The sequence below is a fragment of the Argiope bruennichi genome, chromosome X1, assembly GCF_947563725.1.
Source record: "Argiope bruennichi chromosome X1, qqArgBrue1.1, whole genome shotgun sequence".
In the NCBI taxonomy this organism is placed as follows: domain Eukaryota; kingdom Metazoa; phylum Arthropoda; class Arachnida; order Araneae; family Araneidae; genus Argiope; species Argiope bruennichi.
The window spans coordinates 38393381-38416621 of record NC_079162.1 but is presented as its reverse complement, the minus strand read 5'-3'; the positions used below and the strand labels follow the sequence as shown (position 1 = coordinate 38416621).

The following is a 23241-nucleotide window of genomic DNA, read 5'->3' as shown; positions in this document are numbered from 1 at the left end:
AATACATGAAAACACGATTTTTATTGCAAATAAAATCAGCATTAAATAAATTAGACGGAGTTTAAGAAATGAACAAAATTATTAAAGTTTTAATGTACTTATCATACCGCAGAGGGAAATATAAAGAACAAAATAAGTAGTTTCAAAAGGAAAATAATTCTTATTTGCATTACGAACAACGATTGGAAAGTGAAAAAGTGATCCCAAATTTGTGAGCGGGACAACTTTTACGTATAAAGGAACTGTTGCCATTATCAAATAGAAATTGAATGAAATATATTTACAGCAATATTCATTCTTAAATTGCAGGTGTAGAGGTAACCTAAAAGAATTATGTGACATTTTACATTTTTTTTTAAATATAACTTTTACATTGCTGCCACAATTTCCTGAAGATTAAAGAAAATTGTTATAGATTCTAGAAAATCTATCAACACGTTGCGCTATTTTCATTTTTTATTTATAATATTTCTTTTTTGAAAGGATATACTTTTTTGAAAGTTATGCAAAATATACAAAAACTGCAAATTTTACTGTATCATAAAATATACATTCTAGGCCACAATGCGCAATGGAGGCCAACATTAAAATTTTGTCCGGTTTTTCTGTATAAAGTGAACACAAGCTTTACTTCAGCCTATATTTACGTTTTGATAGTCGTGCATGCCTATGTTTTTCTTTCTTTTTTTCTGCATTTTTTGCAATGTATTTATCTCAAAAAATTGGGCATATTTTCAGATTATCTTAATACTTTAGAAGGTAAATTAAAGAATATTAATTTCTAATTTACCTTTTAACGTATTAAGATAATCAGAAAATACGTCTAATGTCAAAAAAATATGTTTATATATACGACAGATAAATAGGTTAAAAGAATTAAATTCATGTACTTAATTTTTGCTTCAGCAACCTTAATTAATCATTTTTTAATAATTACTTATTATTACTTAAATAAGTTTTGTCAAAAGCATATTTCATTCGTGCTTGCTTTCGTACTGTGTAAGTAGTAATAAAACCCGTATTTAAGTGTATTCTTTTTCCTTTCAAAAGAAAAAAAAAAGAAGCAAGCCGAAAAAAAAATATGAAAACGTGTTTCGAAACGATACCCTGTTTGCTGGAAAAAGAGTTTCATAAATTTCGAAGCAAATTACATACTAGCGTAACTTCCGATGAGAAGAGATAAATACATTGCAAAAAATGCAGAAAAAAAAAAGGATAGGTATGCACGACCAACGTTCGCAATCTGCGTTTAATATAACTTCGAAGAATGCGGTTTTTTCTTTTGTTTATAAAAGCGTTATACATTAATGAACATACATCGATTTTCTAAGCTCCCTTGCTATTTTATTAAAGATACTACCTAAGCCTTATGCATTTTAAAGTACAATAGCTTATTTCTCATTCAAAATACGGATTTGTTCTTCGGAGTTGGGTTAATGTTGCATCAAGCATAAATGACGGAATGACTTCTTCAATTTCTTGAAATAATTGTTTCAGTGTTTCAGTTTAATCCCTATAAAATAAACGTAGTAAGAATTATATTACGTACAAGAACACAGAAATTTAGTATGACTGATTTAGATTTAACTGTCTCTAATAATTGTATATTTTATTTGCATGTTATTTTCATTTAATATTTCATTTATTTTTCTTGTTAAACTTCAGGGAAATCTGTAGTAAAATATGAATTATTAGTCTGTTCCATCTCATTTTTTATTTAGTTCTTATAATTAGTATTTCGAGAATTTAACTTGTAGAACTCTTTTAAATTATATAGTAAATTGTAAAAAATTATATTTATGTTTTCTTTTTCAAAATTTCGTTATAGTGAATAATATTTCTAGAATTAAATTTTTTTTAGGGAATATTTTTTTTTCAAAGTGTTTAGCATGTACTGCATGGACGTACATGTACTATTCATGTACGCATGGAATATTCATGTACTGCATGGACGTTTTGAATTGCAAAAAAATACAATATGCTTGATTTCAGTTGTTGAGTGTGAAGTAGCTCTAGGATTTATCTTTATTTGAATAACTTATTATAGTAATAAATATTTCATTTTTTGACCAATAGTATTTCTTAGATTTATGAATATTTTAGATTAACTTGTGAAAAAACTTCAATTTGACATATGAAAGAACAAGAAAGTACAGTATAATTCATTTTCAAAATTGTTGAACTATAGAATATGATACGTATGCGTATTTGTGATACGTATGCGTATTTGTGATACGTATGCGTATTTGTGATACGTATGCGTATTTGTGATACGTATGCGTATTTGTGATACGTATGCGTATTTGTGATACGTATGCGTATTTGTGATACGTATGCGTATTTGTGATACTTATGTTTCATAGGCTAGGAATGTAAGAATAATCTGTTTCCTTTGCCCATTCTTATTTTTCAGAATAGTCAGTATTTCAAATGAACTCAAGTAAAAAATAAATAATAATATAGAATAGAAAACAGTGAACGAAAATCTATGTATAATAATTTCTAATAAATCTACATTTTAAGAATAATTTCTTGATCACTCGAACACCGGCTTCACTGTAACTTTAACTTCTGAGTGGTGCAGGCTGTATTTCTTTCCACAGAACCAAAACGCAGCGTCGACAGATTCCTGTCAAATATTATAAATGCTCACAATACTTTCTCTCGCTCTCACTTTTTTTTTCTTTTTTTACTTTCATATTTGGTTCACTGCACAGCGCTCTTCTTGAATTTCTCAAAAGAATTTTAACAAAAGAAAAAAAAAAACTGAATTATTTTTTGAAAATATAAAAGATAAAAATCGTTAACGAACTACATGCTTGTGCTTTAAGAAATGATTTGTTCATATTTTGTTTTCAAAGATAGAATGCTGTGACCGAATTTCTTTTCTCTTCCTAATCTGCTAGAGTTTTGAAATTTTGTGCACTTTTGTATTAGCGATGACAATATACTATTTCAATCTTTTAAGCACTACATCTCAATCAGTACATTAATTTAATTAAAAATTATTTTCCGTACGAATGATACCACATGATATAAATCTGAGAAAAAATTGACTACAGTAATACCAAAATATTAATAATAATGGATTATAAATTAAAGACTAAACCACAAAAAATATAAAATATATAATAAAAATAATTTTTACATTTTAGTGCATTATACTAAGTATCTATTTAAGAACCATTTTCGGTACACTTTTTTAGTATGATATCTTAACAGTCTTTTATAGTTCAATATTCTAAAAATTAATGTAGCTTGTTTGTTTTGTCATACTTTGAGACATAAAATATTTTTAGTCGTGTAAAATATCAGCAATGATGAATACTGGAACATAAAAATTTAATATAATTTATTTCAGTATCACCACATGATTTTTTTAAATAGTTTTATTTAAATTTTTAAGCTTGATTTTTTAAATATTTTACATTTTATAGCCTGTGATTTCTTTTACGGTGCATACTGTAAGATCCATTTCGTTTGGTTAGAGTAAGTTGCATATTTTCTTTGTTGAAGACAGTCCTTAGCTATAAGAAATTATTCCCCGACTGGCCTTAACATTCGCAGATGAATGACTAGACTCCCTACCACTTATAATAATATGGATACTCTGAACTAAGTAAAATAGATCGCATATCATACAAAGAACATCTAAAGGAAATATATTTCGTCATTGACGATGAGACTGTTAACTAGTCTAGAACACGATTATTATATTTTCTCAACTAGAACCAGTGACTTTCTTACTTTTACTACAACTTCTCACCCTTGATGAATCTGTTTCTTCCGATGAGATTATCGCTAGTATAACCATAATAGAACAACACTTCTCCTATCTGAAGGCAGACAGAGTTATTTGAATGGCATGAACACCATGAGAGCATAAGTGAGAGCTATAATTGTCTTAAGGGCAATTATGGGCCACGGTGCAATCCCACACGAAGAAGGCATGTCTCGTCGTCAGCTGGGGGAAACCAGCCCCACACCTTTATCGTATCCACCTCAGTGGCGAGAAGCAACCACCATATCAGAAGCTTCTAATTTCTATTTATGAGGTACCCCATCGTGAATTATTGTCAGTATAATGTTTTAAGAAAACTCCTGATTTCTTATTGCTATAAGTCTCTAATTAAGAGGATATTGTTCTTCACAATTTCAAAAACATTAGAATTTGAAATAATAAAATTGTTACCCATTTTAAACCACTTGCAGTGTATTACTGTAAATTTTGCTATTTCAATAATTTTTGATTAAAAATATTGTTTTTCTTTTTGTCTCCGATATTGTATTTATTTAGGTCTAGATGTAATTTTTTCATTTTGTAAATTCTCTTGCATGAGGCAACGTCAAAATTGTATTTCAGTAAATTTTATTAAATTTTACGAGCCTCACCTTTGTAGATTTTTTAATGAATTATATTGTACAATTACATTACAGAATTTACTATTCCATACAATGACTAATTAAAAATACTCTGTAAGTTATATTAATTTTTTGAGAGGGAAATAATAAGTTTCACCTTTCTTATAAGTTTTGATACAATATCTGTCTAAACAACTTAATATTTTTACGTGTGTATTTAAAGGCACTGTATCAAAACTTGATAAGAATAAATAATTTAATTGGTATGTAATGCATAAATTTAAAAATATCTGTTTTCACTTAGATGTTTCATTATAGCATATATAGATCGTATTTAAAAACATTTATGTAAGAACGGAAATCTAAATCTACTACGAAATTATTTTTAATTTAAGATTTTCTTTAAATTAAAAAACATGAACGTCGAAATTATGTTCAAAATTAATGTCTTTGAAGGTGTCGAGAATTTAATTTGAAAAAAAATCTTAGCTGGATATAAAAAATATTGATGAAATAAACTCCTAAGAAAAGAAATGACAGTTCCTAGTTTTTTAAAAAAAATACTTTAAGCCAATTACTGCTTTGTTAATTATTAATGGCATTTAGAAAGATTCATTATTTATTTATAAAATCTTGCGAATTAATCTCTAAACGCGATTAAAGAAAAAAAATCATCAAAGGTTGATTTAAATTCGCATAATTAAAAATAAGGATAATAAGTATTTAATGAATTCTGCTTCTAAAAAGAACATGTTTGTCAACAAGATTTTTTTACATCATATAATCAATATAAGAACGTAATCACTAAACTGTCTTGAAAAAGAAATTGAGCAAATATTGGTTCAACAAAATAAAGTTAACATTCCTTCCTTTATTTAAAAAGCAGGGAGTTGGTTAGGGGAATGCGTACAGTCCTTTTCCCAATATGATGAATAACTTCAATTTGTGAGTGAATATTTTTACCTTTAATTTCTATATTATCGTTATTTTTCGCTTTTAGTTTTGTTTGATAATATTTTCGTTTGTATAAGATGATAAATTGTGGTCAAATAACGAGGACGGCACCTGAGCGTTCTTCTTCAATTCAGATTTCTAGGCTAGATATCACTTATGAGAAGATGTTTCATGAAAATGCTTTTTATTTTTTCAAATAGCCAACTGCATGTAGGTGAACATTCATTTGAATCGTGACTCCCAATATGACTCTTACAAAACAAATACTATGACACCAGACTTCCATGTATTTTCACTTTACTGTTAATATTATGAAAATTAATTCATATGAAATGAGTTCTGTATAATTGCATACGATATTTATTATACTCAATGGCTTAATATCATTTAGTAGGGAAAAAAATGTAAGCCCTATACGAAAGCCCTATATTATTTAAAATTAAATTTCGGTGTAAATCAGAAATTTTGGCTTTAAGTGGCCTATCATTATTTTAAACATGTTTACTCAGTTCTAGACACTTAAAAGTAACCAGATAAATGTATAACTCAACTGATTGATTCAGGAAGAACATGGCTGTTACAGAACGCCGTCTCATACCCCCGTATCCGTGACCATTCTGGTCATTGAACGGTTTTGGTGAGCATGTCTGGGGAATTTTATTTAAATACCAAAATATTTGTAGTAGTAAAAACAAAAATAACTATGTACAGAATTTACAGGACAGTTGCAACAACCACATGCATTATTACTGCCCCATTAAAGAAAAATATTTTAATGAGCAACAAATTCACTAACATGATCTGATTAAAATCTATGAAATCGCAGTTTGGTTCAGCTTCTATACATCAATGTCTATCATGAAAGAAATAAAGTATTCGCAAATGACATGTCGTCGCTTTATTAACATGAATACTGTGGTTAGTCACAAAAATAGCCATCGCCAACTGTGCACAAACTATGTAGCATGCACCGCCTTTCATCGTATATGGAGCAAATGCAACCATCCATAAATGGCATCCAAAGAAGCGAGAATTTGTTTATTTATCTGATAAATTCTCCTCTCTATGATTCAGGAGCCCCGTTCCCTGTCATAGAAAATATAATTGACAATCTATCAACTAATTTGAAATCTGATTTGTATCAGGAGTAGTAAAGATTTGGAGTGATATGGAGAATGATTATTCTCAAGATATTTGAAGAAAGATTGATAAATTGGTTAGCTGGAAAATCAGGAATATGTAATGTAGGAATGTCCCCATTCCTGAATGGATGATAAAATTAGCACCACATCGGAATTTATAGCTTGAAGATCACTTAATATCTCGCCTTAGAAGGATGTCGCACATCATTTAAAATTCCCAATAGTCATAATATGACATAAAAACATGGAAGTAATAATAAGTCAGTATACAAAATAAAGCACAAAATATCAGAAATATAAATAAAAAAACAAACAGTGCAATATTTCTTATCGCGTCACTTGCCATAGACATTCTACATCTACTGACCATGAAAGGAAAAGTATCAGTTTCTCAGCTGTGGTAGCAGATGTTGCATTCGCTCGCCGTTCCCTCAAATAGCTGCAGCAATGTCAGATATGAATTACTTCCAAGGAGGCATGTTTGTCGTGTTTGGCTAGACCCTAAGTGATTATGGAAAAAAAAATTTTTTTAGGATTGTTAAAGGTATTAGATAATATAATAGCTTACACAAAATACTGTAAATTCACGTCTTTAGAACCCAGCAAAGGATAAAAGAAAAGACTTATTTAGATTGAGAGAATGCTGTTGAATTGTCCTTCGGTCCAAAAGCGCAAGACTTTTCTATATTAGCCAATCGAAGGGAAAACATGATTTGAGAACGAATATTGAATATCGGAATGAAGAAGTTATATTGTTCAATTTTTTGTTACTGGATATGCAGCATAGATTTCTTTTATGTAAATAGTTCATGCTATCGTTTTTGTCGGTTAATAATTTAGTAATGGAACTGATTTTGGAATGAATACTTTTCTCAAATGGAGGATAGTCTTCAATGCTAAAATTTACTTATCTCTTCGTCTGAACTCAAGTCAACAGTCATTTGCAGAAGCTCGATTTGGACAAAATCTTCAAAAAAGAGCTCTCATTTTTTAAATGGTGGAGTGACAATTCGTAAAAAGTTGCTGAATTCTGCTAATGTTGTAATTTGAGGCCATTAATGCTGTGTGTGGCTCTCTCTCAGTATGGGTTCTATAAAATTGACCACAACTCATTTGAGCTGATGAACCAACATTCATCATATTATAAACATCTAAGAGCCTTTATATCTAGACAACTGTCAGAGTAGGTTTTCTTCCTGAATTTTACTTGAAGACTTTAGAGAATGGTGGGGATTCCTTTCTGATGTGATGTACATTATCTTGGCTTGGTATTTTGTCTAACTGCTATGCAGCTTAGGTTGAACAGAGATTACAGTTGGCCATTATGGATATTTAGTCCAGCCATTATTGCCTAGAGAGGGATGACATTTCCAAAGTGTTGAATCTGTGATCCACATTTTTTGGATCACAGCATACTAAGAACAATTTTATAAATCATAAAGATATATATATGGATTCAGACTTACATGTTACGCCTCCACTTATGCCACTGTAGTACCGATATTTATACGAAAAAAATGGTTTTAAGTCCACTTGAATACACTTTTGAAGTCAATATATCCGTCTTACATCGACCAAAGTGTATAATTTAATAAAAAGACAGATAAAAAATTACTCTTATTTGTAATTATTCATCTTTTATATCTCCTCTGTATATTAGGTTGTCCAAATTCTGATCTCAGTTTAAATTGTTGTAACTTTGTAAATACGTGCGATAGAAGGAGTTTATAAAAAAATATTAGAAACGTTGCTACATATTGTGTTTTATTTTATTATAAGTTATTTGTTTTATACTTTTAAAATATAATATCAGCACCACAAATAGCACATGGCTTCTCTAGAAGAGAAAATATTTACTCTTTGGCTGATTAAATTAAAACTAATCGTTATTTCCCAAAAATATTTTATAAGCCAATTTATGAATAAAGTGCAAACATGGATTTTATATCCAAATGGTTAAGAAAAATTAATGGAACATGGTTTCTCAATAATAAGCCGCATTTTGATGCGAAGACAATAGATCAAAGGTGTTTTAAAAAATGATTTTTAATGTTGAATTTCTAAGATTTAAATTTCAAAGGATGGTAAGAAACTATATTAATTTCTCTATACAATCGTTTCTGTAAATACTTACATCTAATATATGTACTCTAAATATTAGATTCAAATTTTCTGGGCATCTTGCGTGCGTTATCCGAAGATTTTGAATTCAATTTATATTCATACTTCTGATATAACTTCGAAATGCTTTCAAGTTGGAAATCAATTATTGTTATTTAATATATGTTTCCTCATTAATTTGCAGAGTTAATATAAATGAAAAAATATTTTTCATAATCAAATTTTGATAATATCAAAATCATTGTGCATTAAATTTAAATATCTGTGGTGCTATTTTGATAACCAGTCATTCTATAGTAGATTGTTTATAAATTATTTCATCGAGTGATGTAATTAATCATCTGATAATTAGTTGGAATAATGATAATACAAATAGAAAGACACCGAAAGAAATTGAAAAGCAGATGGAAAAGAAACTGATAGTCACGATGACATTTATTTCTGAACAAAAATTACAATATTTCTAATATAATCTCGTTTGAAATAAATATTATTCACACTGCGCTAAGCAAGATCCACCCAAATATTAATTAATTTTTAAATTTAAAAAATAACTTAAAGCTTATTAAAAATAAAACTGAGAATCCATAAATGACTACGAAATGTATAAAAACATTTCATGAGTTAGGGATTGAGTACGAAGAAAAATATTTACTATCATTCAATTTGGGTATAACTATTTTTTCGTGTGATTTATTATTATTTTTCAGTGTGTCTCTTTTAGATACAAAAAATGTTGAAAATAATAAATTGATTAAATGAAAATTACTTACAGAAATTTTTAAAAAAAATGAACAAATTAATAATTTGAGATATGTTAATTTTCCGAAAATGAATATTCATTAATGCTTAATAATTTCAAATGAATGTGAATTGATTAAAAAAGGTAAAGTGAAGAGTAATATTTCGCTCTAAGCTCGTATGCAGTTTTTTTTAAGAGTTTTGTACCAATATATTGTTTATTATACATTTTAGTGAGGAGTTTTTCATTTTGAATCTTAAGATATCTTTAAGTTTGAACTCCCTAAAATATTCTTTTCGTAATTGCAAAAGCAAAATTTTATGTTAAAAGATAAAAGGGTGTGGGCGTATTGCTATCTTGGTTAATTTATATTAAGTTTATACGTTTTATTTTTCAAATATATTACTTTGTTGCAGGACTTTGAGAAAAAACATTCCGAGTTTTAGAAAAATCATAATATGATAGAACTTGAATAAATCATTTTATCATAATACAATAATTGAATAAATCATCATAAATAATAATAAATCTTCTTGAGCTTGAATAAACCATCATATTTGTAATAAGAAAAACAAATTGGTATCAAAACGAGATAGAAATATAAAAAAAAGTATATTAAATAAATATGTAGATTAAACAGTATATAATCGAAAACTATTTTAAGCATAGATTGCACACATTTGCTTAGATTCTGAGTAAAAATGATTAAATCCATTTGTAAAATTTATATTTATATAATAAAACAGTAATTACTTGGATTAACTCTTTAATTACAGGTACTTCATTAATTTTTTTTTTATCAAAGTTATATGATTTACAGTTTAATTAATGTTAGAAATTTTATTAAATTAAAAGTTATAACTCTAGAATTCATAACGTAATTAATTTCTTCTAGAGTTCAAATTCTTGGAGCAGTAAAAATTGTAAACTTTAATGTTAAAAATAGTTCTCGGTTGTATGAAATATTGGAGACTGGGTAATCTCAAAATAATGCTTCGCGCCTGCGCAATACGAATAAGTTTTATACAAATCGCCCGAACTTTAAGTTTCACTTTTTTGACAGCTTCCTGCTAGCATACGGTTTATCAAGTAAAAACTTACATAAGTAGTTTAATTTAGTGATATAAAAAGTTTTTCGATTTTTATTCTTTTTTTTTTTTTTTTTTTCAACTAACGTAAGTTCCCTGAACGAAAGAAATTTTTCACTTCCTACTCCAGAGGCGTCATTTTTCACTAGTTGACGTAGAGCGGAGCCCTGTCATTCCTCCTCTTTTCTACATTTTTCCATCATTTTTGCTTTATTCCTTACTTTTTTTGTACTAGCATTCTCTGGGTTTTCCCCCGGGTCACGATTTCTTTTTACTGCCGAGCATTTCTTTCAAACGGTGCAATAAATTTTGCGACGAAATTTGACTCCGTAGCCATGCTTCCTAAAACCTCTTGCTTCGTGAAATTGTTGCTTTCCTTTGGACCAATATCCCCTTCTTCTGCAATACTCCTTCTGAAATATAAAAATATAAAAGAATTGTGTGAAGAAACAGAGGAGAGAAAAAAAGCTTTCATATTATCTCGTATATGTTTCTTTTCCTATCCTCTAAGTTTTTGTTCCGCCATGTTTTGGGTATAAAAGATCAAAATTGTAGCTTTTGAAAATTGTTTGATATGAGAAGAAAGGAAAAAAAAAACTTCTTCGGTAGAAACGTCTTGCATCCGATAGTTGAAAGCGTAGAGGTGTCAGGGCTTTTAAAAACAATATTGGAACTAAAAAAAAAAAGAAAGAAAAGAGAATTTCTATGTAGTGTTGGTTACACTAAAGGGAGTCAGAGTGGAACAATGGATTTCAAAACAGAAAAGAAATCTTGAGTGATGTTCTCTTCTCTCCTATGGTATTCCAAATTCAACAAGAAAGGGCTTTTCCTGACATCTAGCTAGACAAAATTTTCCTTTGGGAATCTAAAAAAATCTGATTATTAGCAAAGGATGAGGATATTTCAGAAACTTTGAATAATCCTTAGTTTACGACTGTGACAAATTAAAGATATCTTCTTAAAAAAAGAATTTTAATGAACAAAGTGGTATTCCTTCCGTCTTTATAATAATGTAATTTAAAATATGTGTCCGAAAGAAAAGGTATGAATTTAGCGGGTCTTTTGACTTTTATCACTAGTAAAAATGGTTAATTATTTACCTGTAATGGTTAATTATTAACCTGTTTATTGCTCTAACAGGCAAAACAATTACGATAGGGTTATTTACTTTTTTCCCATAAAGTTTCTTCTATAACTGATGAAAGTCGTGTGTGAAAATGTATAAGAATTTGTTTTAAATATAAAAAAAATGATATCGAAACTTTTGCAATTGAAAAATTTTAAATCTATACGTTTAGAGATTTTCAAAATATTTTTTTTTAAAGTATTGGAGCTAAGAAGTGAAGAAAGAAAAGGTTTTTTGATTTGAATGTACAGAGAAAAAACATTTTTTTTAATTGGAATGCATTACATAGTAGTTACCTCTAATATTCTCTTTTAAAGGATGTTAACATTTAAATTAGAAAATTAAAGAGTACTAAATGGTGAAAATGCCAGAAAAGTTAAGTAATATTTCTCATATTAAACTATCAAATGAGTACTGCTTTACAATATGATAAACGTGAAAAAAAACGGTAGTCGTATATATATTTCAAAAGAGCGTTTAAATAGAGAACTAAAGTAGATATTCTTGTGGCTAGAATTGGTTTAATTTTTTTTAGAGATTTCTCAACCTTTTTGCTTTTGATAATTAAATATTTGCCACATTTAGTCAATTTCCTCTAACACTTTGCTAAACAGAACTTTATGAAAAGCTATGTAAAGCTTTATGAAGCTAAAAACTAACGATTTTTTTATTAATAATGCAAAATTAAACAAGAAATAAACGTTGAAAAAAATTAAAAGTTAAAATTATAATGTATAAAACAGTTCAATGATAAAAACTGGGGAGAAAACTAATTACTTTCAAAACACATTTAGGTATCGTATATGACATAGATTATGTACAATCAAAAATTCCTTTTAAATTAAATAGTATAGTACTTCTAATAGAAATTTTAGAACAATAATATTGTAAATATATTCTTAGGTCCTGAATTAACTTAAAGATATAGAAAAAAATAATTTATTCGCAATCCATTTCTTTCATTTTACATTTCACTTTTAAAAATACTTATAGGTCCTGATTTTTATTTTTAGAACTTAAACATGATTACGATTTCAAATTTATTGCAATGTGTAGTTGCATTCAACTTGAAAAAATTGGGAAATAAGACACCTAAATGTAAGCAAATTTAATTCCATTAATGATACATTTTAAATTCTAATTATTGATAAATATATTTGCATGGTTATCATATTATAATGATTTACGTCAGTTATGTAATTTGAAAAAAATGGAGATAAAAAATGAGTGGCAGTTTATTAATGAAAGAGATTTATATTTAATAACCAAATTTCTTATAATTAAAATTTCTGTCAGAGCCAGACTTAAATTGCCTTTTTTTTTCAATTAATTATAACTAATTACTGAGTAAGTCGACGTGTAAAATAAAAATCCTAAATCCTGTTTCAATGTAAAAAGGGAAACCTTTGTCTCAATACTGACCTACATATTAATATTTTTGCTAATGCATATCAACCATTTAATAATATTATTTTCACGAATTTTTTTAGCCAAATTTTAACTTTTTCTAGAAATTAATACAATATTTGAATTGTCAAAATATTAAATAAAATTTTCATCTCTCAATTATTATTGAAAAAATGTTTTCTTATATACAGAAATAACTTGGATATCTTAGAAAGAATAATATTTTCTTTTCTAATATTTTTCGTGAAACATTAAATACATTGTAATAACCTTAGAAATGAAATAAAAGCATTGTAAGAACAGTAAGATATGATGAAAAATTTTTTGTGATTTTCTTTTTTTGATCGTGGCTACAGTTCTCACTTTGGAGACGCTCCCCGGAAAGAAGTACAAATGAGTGTAAGGTCACTTTACATAGATAGAGGATCCCCGGTTTCTCCTCATGGACTTCGAAAACAACAGTTCCAAAGTAGGGGCTTCGAACACAAACGGGGTAGTTTTGGAATTGGTAAGTTCGTTAGCAATTCTTCTCTGCTTTTTATTGGTTTGTTTTCCGTTCTCTTTTTGTTTTGATGGAAACACGGGTTTCTGTGAGTCGAGAACAACTAAATTATGGAGGATGAACTGAAACTGAGTTCAGCATTTCCTTCTAGGAGACAGGATGCGGATCAACCTTCTTTTTTTTATAGATTCAGTCTACAAGAACTAAACAAATTTGTACTCGACATTGTTCTATTCGAATTGATGAACTATCTCGAAATGATGCTTAAGAGGGTCCTCTTTTTTCAATTTTCAGTATTCGACTTTGTCTAACAAGATCAATAAAAAATACAATTGCAGTAGATACAAAGAAATGTTTTTTTTTTCTTCTTCTTCTTTTTTGTTAAGAAATTTAGTTGCATTTTAGCAGTTAATGATCAAAATGCTACGAGAGTAATCATAATCATGTTGCTTAAAATAATGATGTGATTAAATTATTTATAATGACGAAAATTAAAGGCCATTTCGAATGATTTTAATTTTTATTTGGGTTCTTCGGGTATTCAGTTCTGAATAGGGAGATTAATAAAAACATACAAACTGACCAAATGCAAAGCATTTTAATTTTTATCACTTTTTAAGGGAACTGGGACGTTCTCGACAGCGAAAACTGGCAATATTTCAGTATTAAACAAAGGAGATTTTTTCCAAATAAAAATTTAAACTAAATTAATATATTGTACAAATTGAAAGAGTATAATGATGTAATTATAAAATAACTCAAAAATAATTATTTCTTAAAGTATTTTTATTTTCATAACATATCGAAAATGAGTTGTGATACGGAAATCTTTACATACATATATACACATTGGTACGCTCGTATAACACATTTCTGTCTAAAATCATTCCAAAATTGTTATAATATGTAAACAAAAGTTCTATGATTGCAGTGAACTCATTTTCAATTATATATATAAAAAAATTATTTTTAAAAAAATATTTACTATCACATATCAGGAAAATCTCAAAAATACATGATAATTTTTTATAGAAATATCACCTAAAATTAATATTACTGCTCAAAAATTTATAAAACAAGGTCTAACATATGCCTAATGGTTATATATATCATATTAGAAAATTTGATGTATGTGTAATGTAAGAAATTTTTTCTAAGCGTACTTCAATTTGGAAAAAAGATGTTTTGAGAAATCAGCAAAAAACCTTATATTTACATGTAAATTAAAATATTTTCATTTTTAAAACTTTCCTGGCCCATACTCATCTTGCTGTAGCATTTCTTGAGCTTCAGATACCCTTTTTTTATGTCTTTTAAGTGTTCTAGCTTCTTTACTAACTTTTTGGTGCATAATTTCAGCTTCTTTAATGCGTAAAATGTCGATTTTTTTCAAGGCCTCACATGCATTTCTTCCAGGTGCAATACCCAAGTGTTTAAGGACTTCAATTCGACTAGAAACACCATCATTAAAACACAGCACAGCATCCATAACTCCTATCTTCAAAGTATTAATCCCTACAAATGTGTTTTTGGGAATTATTTCCCATATACAATTGTTGAAACTCTCATTGGGATTTTGAGTTTGCCCATGGAGACATTTAGACAGAAGATTTTTGTCAGTTAACTCCCTGAAAACCTTCTTAATAGCCAGCAAAACAGATTCTGGAAGAGAATGCTAATGAACATACTTATCACCAGTTATTAAACTTCTGTTATATCCGCACCAACTGTCAGAGCCCAAAGGACACAAACCGTGTTGGGGCTTGGCATTGGTTGAAAGCTTGTGGAAATATATTGCCCAAATTGATTTGGACATTTCAGTCACTGACTTGGAAGCATTCCTTCTTATTGCTAGTCCATAATATTTCTGAATTAGCAGAATTTCTGCATCTGTAAGTCGACCACGTCCTGCAATTTTCTTTCCATCTGCTAACTTAGTTGATTTGAGCTTATTTTTTAAGGTTTTTAACCTTGCTCCCATTCTTTTCTGGACATGACCAATGCACTCCAACTTCTCGACCATTATTTCCTCCCCATACACTTTAGAATCACTAATTTTTTGGTATCCTTTAGAATCGCCATCCCCTAGATATTTCACATAGCGAAAATTTCTCGTAGAAACAGAACGCTGAAATATTTTCATAGCACCTTTGCTTTCCATTCCACCACTGAAACCTTCATAATTTTTTTGGCAGTTTTCACAATTACTTGATTTGTTTTTTGCATGTGAAGCAATACTTTGATAAACATTCAAAGTCAATCACTTTCCCTGTATCCAATGATGTAGCTGTGATGACACCATTCATAGATTAATGACCTCTTTTTTGCCAAGTACCATCTAATGTCACCGATATATCTCGAACATTATCATTTATTGACACAGCACCTTCAACAGCTTTCGTCATTGATTTGGAACAAAGCTTTTCAAGTGCAGTAGACAAGGAATTGTTGAAGTGTTCAAATTTTGCAGGTGGTGGAGGCAGATTCATTACTGCACAAAATGCACGAGCAGCAGTTTTACCCTTTCCAATACATCTAAATGCATATACTAAATGAGTATTTATATCATACCCAGTCTTAGATATATTGGAAGTCATTGCACTAGTGGAATAACCACATGATTTGCAAATATAATGTAAAGAAGTAACAAGTCCTTTGCGACTGTTTACTTCCTCAAGAACATCAAAGCAATTTGAACTATTACACTGCTTACATTTTGAAATTGCATTCAAAAGTGTTCTCAAAATATTTATGTCTACTATGACATTTGTATTTTGTTCATAGCATAAATCACCGCTATTCTCCACATCTTCCGAAAACAAATTTTCACTGCTATTCAATTTTCTTTTCGACGCACTTGCATTCAACAACTCGCAATCAGAAAACTGATTAGGGTGTAATTTCCGCTTTCCAAACTGCTTACGTCTAGGCATCCTTATTACTTATGTCATTTGAAAAACAACTAGAAATATGAATGTAATTTGATGAAAACAATAAAGGCGAAGCAACGTAAGAATATCAAAAACAAACGAAAGCCAAAACAAAAGAACAAGCACGATGTAAACAAAATAGAAGTTCACGCAGCTTGTAAACTTCGAAGTTACTTTGTTGAGTAATTCGTATCCTTCATGGAAATGTTAAAATTTTAAAAAAAAATGTTTAAAAAAACCAAAATAATGGCATTTTTTGCGTTGTTATCAAATGCAGTCCCTTTAAATAGGGGCGTGGCACCTTTGTTTACATTTTTTAAAATTTAATTTATGAGTTTTCTATATTTCAAAACTTTACATGTTATACATTGCCGGAATCAGCACAATTTACTCTATTTTTTAGGGCTAAAATTGAAAAATCGATTTTTTGAAGGTAAAAACGTCCCAGTTCCTCTCCTAAGAAATGTTAAATTGTTTTCTTATTCATCTGTTGTGACAGTTAAATAATAATCCTTAATAAAGGATATCATGATTTTCATAATAAAGGTATAAATGCATTCTTTTTAAATGTCGAGAAGAAACATTGCTGGATAACTTAAGGCACATATCTGTTGTATTTTAGTAAAATTAATGAAAATTCCTTCAATTTTAATGTTACAAATCTCTTTTTTTAATAACACGTTTGAAAAAAAATATCTTACAATTTGAAATGAAAGAAATGATTATATTGAAGTATAATTATTTTTTTTATGATGATACAATTTATACGTTACAACGCACGCATTTCAGCATGTTTTATGGAATTTTTACAATTACTATTCCTTGAATTGTAGTTGAATGAAATATTAAATCATTCTTTAAAAAGGTTCGTTCTGACGGAGAAATAAAAATGAGTTTTCTTTTCTTTTCATTTCATTTGAAAACAGTGCTTTGTGTATTTTTCCAATTGTTAACTATCCTTATTACCCTTATCCTAACTATCCTATCATTATATTACCTCACTAACAATTAATCCATTGATCATTCATGTAATTTTTTTAATTGGAAAGAACTATAAAATTATCGATAATATTATTAGAGGACAATGAGAAAAGTTAGGAAGAACGAGGAATAAACTTTTAATGGTTTAATTCAATGAGCTTTGCAATAGTTCAGCGCAAAGAAGAAAATTGAAAAAAAAATGACTGTAAGAAAGAATGGAGAGATGCTTCATTAACATTTCTCTGGAAATCTTTTATTACATTTAAAAGGCATGATAGACATTTCCCTGGAATGGCTTATAATATATTTAAAATAACTTACGCATAATCTTCAACTGAAAATTTTAAACTTCATAAATTTTGTGTAATTACTAATAAAGAGGAATGTTTTATTTGGCGGACAAATCAAATGGAATTTATCAACATTTTTCATTTGTACGTCAAGCAAGGTATCGTATCTAATCGTAGCCCATTTCAACATTCTAATTTCTAAACTTATAGACATAGGGATATACTTAGATTTAGAAAATTAAATGCTATAAAGAATTGTTTTCTCTATAGCATTTATTCAAATGTAAATATTAATTAGTCAATAAATATTGACTATATTATTGACAACTATTTATTACTATGCTTATTGAATTTTAAAATATACTTATTATTTTTATTCTATATTTATTGACAATTAAATTGACGTTGTATTAATCAATAAATATACAATTAAAAAATTACGAGTAACTTGATCATTAGAAGATTTCATTTTTAGAATAACTTGATATTATTAGTTATATCACAGTTTATAAAATATTTTTAGCAAATTAATATTTTGTGATTAAAAAAAAATCTCGCTCTTCTGCGACCACACGAGTCTCACTCTACTGCGATTGAAATTAATGAATTTGTTTGAAATTTTATTGAAAATGTCTGACCGTATTAATAATGAAACCATTAAACTTTTATTCAATTCCAAAAAATGCCTCGCGTTGAGTGACTGATCTTCCTAGAAGTGGCAACTGAAGTGGCGTAAAATTCTCTATGCTAGTGATATTCAGAATTTAGCAACACCATTTTGGGTTATAAAAGGAGGATTTTTTTTTAAATAATTGTTTCAAATATTTTACAAAATGTGACAAATATAACTCGAGGACTGTACAAAAATTTAGGAATTGCAATTTGTTCCTTAGTACAATGGTTTCATTTGTATGGTGATTTCAATTTAACATAATTCATTTGCAGCATTTTTCCAACTGGAGGTATATTCTATCTTTTAACAGTTTAAAAATTAACCCAGCATAAATAAATCATTTGAAATTTTTATCTTTAATTTCTTTGAATTAATTTTGATATCTTACAGAGTAAGGTTCAATTGTCAGGCACAGAAGGTGAGCAAGTGAGTTTTTGAAGCTGAAATGAATGAAAAATATTTTCTTTCTTTTCAATTGCAGAAAAAAAAAGTCTTACAGAAATAGGAACGAGGCAAGTTTATAAGGGAAGGTCGCTTCAATTTGGTAAATTAAACTTTTATTTTATCTTATTTTTCTTTTATTCTGTGAAATAATTTTAGTACAAATATAGAGGAATTTTTTTAGAGTTTCTTATACATTTTAACGCTACATTAAAATTGCAGCTTTACTTCAAGCTTGTTTTCCAAATTGGACTATCAATTTGTACGGACAATATTGAAATAAAAGTATTCTTTTTTATTTTCAAAGTCACGTCAACAAAAAATATATGAACTCAAGTGCGATGCGCCATTTCATTTCTTCTCTTTTTTTTTCCTCCTAAATGATACAAAACCACATAGCTTCAGTTTTTTCCCTCTAAACCAATAATTTATATCTTTAATGTACTCTGAATGTGTGTTATTACTTTGGTTTGTTCCATTCCCAGTTTAGGAGGATTGCTAGTTATTATAATTATTTACTGCGTTAATTCCATTCTGACAACTGATGGTGGTCTAATCTGAAAAATTTTAAGGATAAAAAAAATCTCTTAGTTTAATTTTACACTATAACCAAACAAGTTTAATCTCCCAGGATACAATATCACTTTTTGCTACTTACATTAAAGCAAAAAATAAATAAATAAATAACTGTCGAACTTTTATCAAAATATTTAATTGGTGAATTCTAACCATAAATATTTGTTCATTAACTGCATCAACGTAGTACTCATAAAAAGTATTCGTCGGACCTTATTACATGGTTTAGCATAACTTGGCTACATTACAGCTTTACAGCCAAATATTTTATATAATTATTATATCTTAATGAACTATTAATTCGCAATTTATGGTTGTAAAATTAGTTTCTATATTGACTTCTACATAAACCATGGTAACTTATCTGCTATTTTTTCTTTTACTGTTTTGGCATCCTTGAATGGATTTCTTTGTAGTATATTTCTTTTAAAGAAAAGTATCTGAAATGAAAAAAAGTGGGGAACCGAAAATTGGTTTAATTCTCTTGACAAACTACAGAATTCTGTTGAGAAAATTTATTTCTACCGGCGAAGAAAAATATTTGCTTACGCGAATGAGATGTGCACATTTCGCTCCAAAGTTTTTTGTTTTGAAATCCTTTTTTTATCCATTAAATCTTTTGTCAGTAATTTGGTACTTGATGAAATAAAATTGTAAAATCCATTTTCCTTAGGAAAAATACCTGTAAAGAAGAAGAAGAATCAGATTTTAGTAAATATAACTTTGAGATATAATAGGATACTTTAACAAAATCTTTGAACTTTTTGAAAATTTAAGTTTTGAAAAGATTGAAATTCACAAGTTACCAAATCTTCGCTTTATATTCCCATAATTTCAAAAGAAATATAAGAGCTTATATGTTTTAAAAATTTAGAAAACATAAATTAATTAAATATTTCTTAATTCGCTGATATTAATGAACTCCCCCACCTTTAATTCGCTAAATATAAAAAGTGTATGAATTAGTAGTTTAAATTCAGAGCATATGTTCTCACTCTGTCATTGCTATCTTCAAAAATCTATGAACTCCACAGAACATGAACATTGAGAATATTCCACGTTCATTCATTTCAATATTATGTATGTAATTTTATTCAAATGTTCATTTTTGGGGGCTTTCTCATCAATACCCTTTACTTTTCCATTAAACAAATAAATAACATAATTTCTAAATTATTTCTCTTGATTATTCTCTAAGTCATTTGAATTTTCAGCGGTGACATGAAATTTGTAGATAACTTATTAAAACTTGATTTTGGTGGTGATAGGATACAATATTGGCATAAATCTATATATTACAAGACATTGCAAAAAAATCCAATTTTTTACTTCAACATGAGAGAGTTATCCTAACGCATTAAAGGTCTTAAATTTCTATCATACTTTCAACAGTAGAAAACATAATTCTGGTTCAGTAAGCCGGAAGGATTAAGTTTGATATTCCGATCTCTGATATGAAACTAATATAATTTAAATTTGAGATCAGCTCTTTAAAATGTTTTGATTGAAAATGTACAAAGTTAGCTTTCTCTGAAAAAGAATTTATATATAAACTAGTAGACTTTCAAAAGCAAAATTTGAAATTTCTAAATTTCTAAACTTCCAAAGCAAAATTTCCGACTTTAATAGATTCAACAGATGGAAGTCGCCGAACTGATATACAACTTCTTATCTTTTGATGCTCTGTACGAAATATTTTTTAATAATATTCCAACTTTTCATCGAAATATGCTATTTTTCCCTCCATTCCCCCCCCCCAAAGGTGTGTTGACTTCCTGAAATCAGTTGATGATAGCAACTTACAATGCAAACATTCATGGAAAATACATCTGGACCATTGGAGATCTTGGAATTTTTTTTTTTTTATCAGGAAATGACATTTAAATCGAATATATGCCGTGATAAGATAAAAAAATATTCAAATCTACCTTAAAGGTTCAAATTACAAAATGGGTTTTTTCAAAAATTGATTTATTTATTTAAAATTTTTTATTCCGAACTTGTATGAAAATAACTTATTTCTGTTTTTTCTTAAATATTTCATTCTCAGTATGCTTTTCTAAATATTTTCTTAAATTCCCTTTTTAAATTTCTAAATATTGAGTTTCCACAGAGTCGAGAATCCGTCGATTTTGATGCATTTCGATAACTTTAAAGGTTTTATTTCAATCCCGGAATAAAATATGATTTCATGAAATTTATTTCATAATTGTTAGTAAATGAGAAGAAGATTTTATTAAAATATTTTTAGTAATAGAAAGGTAAATATTAATAAAATTATTTAAAACGAATTAACTTCTTGTTATATTATGTGACAGTGGTTTTGCATTCTGATATGCTGTGGCTTTAATGTATTTTCAATGCCAGTGAGAAGACTTATGGAGGAATATTTTTCTGCAAGTACGCTCGTATATAACTGGTGCAATTCATAATATATCTCAAAAGATTGAGATAAATTATTTCCCAATGCGTTGTAATACTTCAATTATTTAGGTATGGCTTCTTGGAATCTGAAAATAGCATATATACCAATAGTAACCCTCAAACTTATAACCATGGATTATATCGTCTTTGTGTAAAAAAAATGAATTAAAATTCATGTGTAATCGTTTCGAGACCCGATTCTATCGGAGATCAGGTATGTAAGAAAATCTGTTAACTTTTGAATCTGGTTGTTAAATCAGTGGTCATAATAGTTCAATAAATAATTAAAACAGCAGGAATGGATTCAAGTTATTGCTCTGTTCCTTTAACCAAAGAAAATATAGAATTTTAATTATCTTATAGGTGATAAAAACTTTTATCAACCAATAAAGTTTATTAATTTATCAGTTAGCATTTATAGCATCCTTAGTTTTGAATTGCATTTTATACTGTAATATGTACAAAAATAAAAATAAAAACTGCCATTTTCTTTTTGAAAACTGGTTTAACAGCTATAAAATAAATTGATTATGTGTCGTGTATGTGAAAAGATTCCAATTTAATTTTCGAAGTCATTATCTGAAGTAGAAAACGAAGGCTTACATCGTGGCGTTTCATAATACAGTTTGCAGATAGATGATAAAGACACGCTTGACCATATCTGTCCTAAGAAATGACTTCTTTTAGCAAGTGTAGGTTATAAAAATGACTGATACTGTTCGTTCGTCATCAGTTTCAGATATTTAATTTAAATTCAAACAATAATGTATTTTATTCTATTATATTTTGCATTAGTTTTTATTAAATATCTAATGCTTATTGTTTATTTCTGAAAAAAAATGTAGATGATAGAAAAAAAAGGAATGTCAGTTTTATGATCAGTATGCCTGATAAAGTAAAGAATATCTGACACTCTGCAAAACCCAGATTTGTGTTAGCCAGTATAATTATTGTAATTATCAAAAAAATGATGAAACTCCCAGTTATTTGAGAGAAACCTAATAAGCCAACCAGATTAATTATATCGTACGGTTAAAACAAGAATATGCAATTATTCATTCCATTTCGCTTAGCTCTAAATTCATCATAACATAAATTCTAGAAAAATGTTTCAGAATTTTAAAACAATATATTTTACAAATAGATTCAAAATTTTATAACGGTTTATATGCAAAATATATAGCTAGAGAACAATGTTACCAAATATCCCCATGCCCTTACAGAATCAGAATTTAAAACCACTATTTATATGCAAACATTTTAATAGGACGGAACGTTTGCTCAACTCCAATACTGCTATTTTTTAATGCAACAATAATATAATAAAATTCGAATCATTCAGGGCTTCTGAAATTATGTCTCTTGAACAAAAGTTCGAAAACAAAGGAAACATTTCATTAGAGATAATTTATTGCAAGAGAGACAGATTATTTTAAACATCATTTGGGTGGTAAGCTTTTTAACAAATTACTGTAAATAAAT

The 23241-nt window shown here is 28.2% G+C and overlaps 1 long non-coding RNA gene across 1 annotated transcript in view; it reads left to right on the top strand.

Annotated features, from left to right (window-relative positions):
• The first annotated feature begins 13371 nt into the window (after positions 1-13371).
• The window catches only part of LOC129959450 (uncharacterized), a 314177-nt gene continuing 304307 nt past the window's right edge, over positions 13372-23241 (top strand). Inside the window, exons 1-2 of the long non-coding RNA XR_008783432.1 lie at positions 13372-13450; positions 18800-18862. This is a non-coding gene — a long non-coding RNA (uncharacterized LOC129959450). The remainder of the gene's footprint in view (positions 13451-18799; positions 18863-23241) is intronic.